The 6,093-nt window shown below is 36.6% G+C and overlaps 1 long non-coding RNA gene across 1 annotated transcript; it reads right to left on the bottom strand.

Moving 5' to 3' along the window:
- Positions 1 to 3,581: 3,581 nt before the first annotated feature.
- LOC113322642 lies at positions 3,582 to 5,309 on the bottom strand. The gene is made up of 3 exons (XR_003347255.1): positions 4,138 to 5,309; positions 3,904 to 4,050; positions 3,582 to 3,691 (listed from the first exon to the last, which is right to left on the bottom strand). It is a non-coding gene; the product is annotated as an uncharacterized LOC113322642 (long non-coding RNA).
- Between the last annotated feature and the right edge of the window lie 784 nt (positions 5,310 to 6,093).

Raw genomic sequence — 6,093 nt, 5'->3', positions numbered from 1 at the left:
TGTTTTCTTTTTATAAAGAATTTTTAGATTGTATGCTAAACTAGGATTCTAGTGTGTGGATGCATATAATTAGACTAGTATCCTTGAAAAGGCATAAATATGAAAAAGCATCTTTTGTGAATGGACAATTATTTCAAACTTCAAAGCAGTTATAAAACAAGCTTCCCAGCAGACTAGAATTGCCCTGCTGAGATTATATTGGTAAAGTGTCCCAAAATAAGCACAAAGGTGATCAGGAGCTTAAGAATTTATCTGAAAACTTAATCAGTCAATGGATCGGAAATAGTAATGATCAAAAGAAAACAATTCTAATCAATTAAGAAGATAACATAGCAGTAGTAACAAAAGGCTCGTACAATTTCCTTACATTACATACAATGAGAGTGAGAGATAACAAGAAAGTTTGAGGAAACAAAAATTGAACATGAAAAATCTTCTTCTTTTCCTTATCTGATGGAGCTTGTTTTGTCCCTCTTTCTTTTTATTCTTGTGAGAAGAGATTGCTCCTGTTCTATCACTAGTCAAGGTCACCTGTAGATCTTGAACTGGACGGTAGTTATCAAGAGAAGTCTGATGCTCATCCATAGGATATCCAGAGAGAACAAACTTCCCAAAGCTCACTGAAGTGTTTTGCGAGACTTCTATAGAATGCCTACGAAAACCTAAAGCACACAATATATGTTCAGAAGAGAAAGAATCTCAACAAAAAAAAAAAATTATGGATCAACTGAAATTGAGACCAAACCCCATTCTAACAGAGATCCTTAATGTCTCATATAAGAGACTATTTCGTGATCGAAAGACGTTTCTTATGAGCATATACATACTACAAGAACAGGCATATAATTATGATGAAACAAGCAATAAACATCACAGTCCCACTGTTTTTCAGATTCTACTATGACATATATATGGTTATTACTTTTCACATATCTATTCAAGCAATTCAATCAGATAGCATGTTAATAAGCAATAATACACATTTTAAAGTCAAATCACGGCTCAATAGCATGCAAATTTCACCTTTGAGTAGAATTCAGACGCACAAGAGGCTTAATCATCAAGTTAAGACTTCCCCCACAAAGTAAACAGACAAATCTAATACAACTCTGGGTTCAAAATATTATGTACCAACATATGAGAAATGATGCATTTCAGAATTTACTTGTATGTATCGACTTTTGAGTTTATCCACATTTAAACCATTTGAAATGGATCAAGAGCAATCACCATAGTTTGTTCTCATTAAGACTTTTCATTGCTCATCACTTAAGCTTAAGATAAATCAAGCTTTTCCTCGCACAAAAATTAATGCATTCTGGTATTATCATACTCTACAACACATCCTCATTTTTATGCTTTCCCTCGTTTTTTTTCTACTTTTAGTTGAAAGGAATTTCAAGTCATTACATTTCTAACACATCATTAAAACTGAGATTACAACCATGCTACGGCTCAAAAAAAAATGATTAGCTAAAAAAAGAAGGGGGAAATAATAGAAACAAGTCATTTGTTTTTTGTGTTCATTCAGTGGTAACAATAAGGCCCATTTATCCCAAACACCATCATAATTAGTAAATGATTTCAGCAAAAATAGATTCAATGATGAGAGGGATAGAAGAACAAAGAAGTTAAACAGACGAGCATAAGTTTGTGTTGAACATTGAGATAAATCTAATTCTGAATCCTAAATTGTGTACCTAAATGATTTAGTAGTACTACTTAATCAAAATAATTGATTAGTCAAAAAAAGTATAGAGATTCCAAAATTGGCATCAATCTGTCTACTGATCCATCTAGTTTGTGTGAAAAAAAAAAGTAATAGAGAAAAAGGTGATTTTGTGTTATTTGAAACTAGTTACAGAAAATAAGTATACATGTAGTGCCTTTTGTTTTGTTAGCACACGTTTTTTGTTTTGATAGATATGAAATTAATTTATATAAGAGACTGTGTCAATTGCTAAACAGCTAAACCGATGATGGCAAGGAGCTGAAAATCTCGAGTAGCAGAAACTGAATTCACAAAAAAGGCAAAAAAACGACACTGCTATGTTGTCAAAACCTTAATCTTGGTCCTACTTACCAATTCACCATGTTCTCCACACCAGTATTGATGTTTACATGAATTAGATTACTCCTAAACCATTTTAAAACAAATTACTGAAAATTCTATCAATGTCAAATACATACAGATAACAAGTAATGATATTTAAAAATGAGTAATCAGCCATCGGACTCAACTACATATGAATTGAATTACCATAAATTTAAAATAACCTCATCCATGAATTTACTCAGCAAAACTTGGAATCAAGAAATGGTTACATCTTCTAATATTCCAGATATTATATATGTTCTCTTCCGGTTCTTCAATTAAATGTTGTTGTAGACTAAGTTTGGTGTGATCCAATTTCCAAATCGAAGGAAGAGCCGAGATGTAGCATTGGCCTCTCCTTGTTTGGCCGATCATCACCCTCATAAATTCGTCTGTCAAAATAAATACCAAAATATCATAAAATTAGCAAATAAGCCGGATGCAATCGAAAATCAAAATGTAAAAAAAAAATTACTTACACTTGAGAGGAGAAGTCATTATGACAAACAAATCAATCAATCGAGTATATCCGAGAAACAAAACCCATTGAATTGGATTGGATCGGATCTGATTGAAACAAGAGAGAGTGAGATTGGGACGGAAGCGGCAGAGACGTTCAGTCTTGGCGAGGGAGAAAGACATTCCCCCTTTGCTGTAGGGTTTTAACTAGTTTAGGTGATCCTACGGAACCCTAATGGCTGCCCTTATCCAACGATAAGTCCTACAACCAGAGTGTGCATTCTCACACCTTGCTTACACTATATTGAGCCAACGGTTGAAATTGCACTGAAAATACTGCGCCAGTGCAAGTAAGGTACAGTTGTGTGTTGAATTTCACTTTATATCCTGCAATGAAATACTCTACTTGTAATGCACCATGTAAATCAGCAAAGGCTGGGGCTCAACGGAGAAGAAGAGACACACCTCAAAGCAGTTATAAAACAAGCTTTCCAGCAGACAAGAAATGCCCTGCTGAGTGCTGAGATTATATTAGTAAAATGAGCGTAAGAATTTATCTATAAATTTAATCAGCCAATGGATCAGAGATGATGAAGAGAATAAAATTTCTAGTACTAGTAATTACCAAAGGCTCGTACAATTTCCTACGGTGAGAGTGAGAGAGAAAAATAAGTTTGGGGATAGAAAAATTGAATATGAAGAAGAGATTGCTTCTGTTCTATCACTAGACAGCGTCACCTGCATATCTTGAACTGGACGGCAGCCATCAAGAAAAGTCTAATTCTCTTTCCCTAATAATACACTTGCACTTTGTAACTGTGAACTTCCATTTGCCTGGTCTTCAACACTTACATTCAAAATATCACTGGCATAAACCTCGAATGTGACTTAGGGTTCCCATGTTTGGACATCAGAAAGGTTCCAGTTCAGGTATATGTATAGCAAATTGCAAGTCAAGCTAAAGAAAAATTCAAACACAAACCTTGTAGCTTGGGCAATTCTAGACAGATTCAACTTCTGCAAGCTTCCTGAAGCCTTTTGTGGGTCTTCTTCTAAATGCCTTTGAAAACCTGAAGCACGGAGTACATGTTTCGTATAGGAAGAATCTCAAAGCTCCCTGAAGACCAAGCATTTTAACTGCATGCATGTGGTACACAACTTACAAGTAATTCTGACAGTTAAGCAAGTACCAGGAAAGTGACAAGTGTGTTGCTAGGGATCAAATACAAGGTCATAAGTTTGTAACAAAAAAGATGATGTCGAAGAGACTTTTCAAACCCAGTTATGACTGACCATTTCTAGGTCATTGGATCTTAAAGACATAATATTATTGAGAGAGGACCAGGTACCTTTGGTTTCATCACCACCCTCTCCGCTCAAGATATCTCCTTGTACAGCAGCACTGTAGGCAACAGGCCAGCAACCTCATCTAGATTGACACTTTGCTGGGTTCCTTACCATCAAAGTTTTTTTTAAGGAAACACTTGAAATTCCACCTGAAAGGACAATCTCATGGTTATACTAAAGGCTCTGATAAAAACGTTACATACTAATTAAAACATGAGAGAGAAGAGAGGATAGACCTGTTGGGTAATAGCAGAATCAGGTGTTGAATGGAAGGCATTAGTTGGAGCAAGCAGTTGCTGATCTATCTTTTCATATGAAAATCGCCTCCTTGAATTAAAAAAACTTCAAGAGATTCAAGTGAAGTGAGGGATTTCTGAAGATCATTAGGCATGGAGTCCTTCAATTTTTTGCACGAGTAGAACCTTAATTCACGAAGTGACGTCCATAATTGAAAATCCGGAACTGATGTCAATTCAGGGCAACCTACAAACAGTATTTCCTCAAGGACAGGAAAGGAATTATAAGTTGCTGGGGGAGCAATCCATTCTTCTAACGTATCCATTCCAATAGCTCTCAACAAAGTTAAGGAAGGGAATAATGTTGTTGTAGAACTACAGCTGTCTTGGTTAAACAATTCTTCACCCAAATGCTTCAATGGCAGATTTTTAAGATCAAGACATTTGAGACATGGGAGCAATCCCAGCGCCGGAAGGTTCTCACATCTGTTGCAACCAGACAACTGTAGTGCCTCTAAATTCGAAAGGCAGGAAGATGAACCAACCCATTTTGGAAACTCTAAACCTGGGAAGTACCTAATTTCTAAATGCTTCAAATTAGGGTGAGGTGGGAGACCTTCTAACACCATGAAAGAATTATTAGCTGCCGTTGTGTCTTCTCCTTGTTCAGGTTTCCATCTCAAACTTATAATCGTTTTCTTATATTTTAATACGGAGTCTACATTACCACTCACATACTCTAGACTTGCGATTCCCAACACCCTAAGGGAGTTTAGATCTGCTAATTCCTCGACCCCGCTTGAACTATTGGTTCCAATGGAGACCTCCCCTTCTTTCCTCATAACCACGTAAGGATCTAATTCTTTTAGGCATCTTAGTGTTTCTATACCTCTAGGCATTACTGCATCATCAAATCTCTTTCCGTTGCTAGTGAGACTTCTCAATTTCACCCAATTCCTGATGTCTTTGGGAAACTTACATTCACTTCCAAGCCTCACCCACTCTAAACTGCAGCAGCCGCTACTGACAGAGTCAGGCAATTCTCTGATTCCTGTAAACGTCAGATCAAGGGACCTTAAACGTGTCAGCGCTCCAAAGTTGCTGGGTAATACTTTCAATTCCTTGCAGTCAGAAAATTCCAACCATCTTAAATTGCAGATGCTAGTGACTGAATCAGGTAATTCCTTGATATTTGTAAAACTGACATCAAGAGACCATAAATGCAGGAGACACCCAATATCTACCGGCAAGGCTTCAAACTGAGTGCAATTGTTGAAATTTAAAGTCTGCAAATTAGTGAGCCTTGTAATAGAATCAGGTAGCACTTTGACATCCGACCCAGAGAGCATAAGATGACGTAAACTTTTCAAAGATCCAAGTTCTTTGAGAATTTTTTGAACGTTTTGGCCTCCTGAAAGGTTTAAAGTCTGCAAATTGTATAGTTGACCAATGGATGCAGCATGGATACTTTGAATTTTAGAAGGGATGAGTTCAAGGTGTTAAAGATACTGGGTAATTTGTGATAATCTTAGATTGCCCAATCAGGAGACGATGATAAACTCCAATGGGCTTGTCTCCATGTATAGCCCCAGTCTAGAAAAATCTAGTAGGGCTTCAGTCTAGTGAGGCTTTTGATCAGTCAGACAAGTTCTAGAATTATCTAGGCTAGCCCGTACAAGGAAGTAGCTAGACTAGTCAGTCAATATCTAGAGAATTCTTTCTCTAGTAATTTCTTTCTTACTTAGTAAAGTAGCACGTGTATTTTGACAGTTCTAGAGTAAACTAGAATTGTGTTGGTCGGTCACTCACTAGGCCTATAAATAGGCATTCCATGGTTTCATTTTGTATCCATCAAAAATCCAAAATCAAAGTGAGTGAAGTAAGAAAGCTAGAGTGAGAGTTAAGAGTGAGTGCTAAACATCAAGAGCCAAAGTGCTTTTGTAAATTAGGTGAGCC

Source organism: Papaver somniferum, chromosome 1 (genome assembly GCF_003573695.1).
Source record: "Papaver somniferum cultivar HN1 chromosome 1, ASM357369v1, whole genome shotgun sequence".
Lineage (NCBI taxonomy): Eukaryota > Viridiplantae > Streptophyta > Magnoliopsida > Ranunculales > Papaveraceae > Papaver > Papaver somniferum.
Note: the sequence above shows the minus strand (reverse complement) of the source record. Positions and strands in the feature narration are given on the sequence as shown.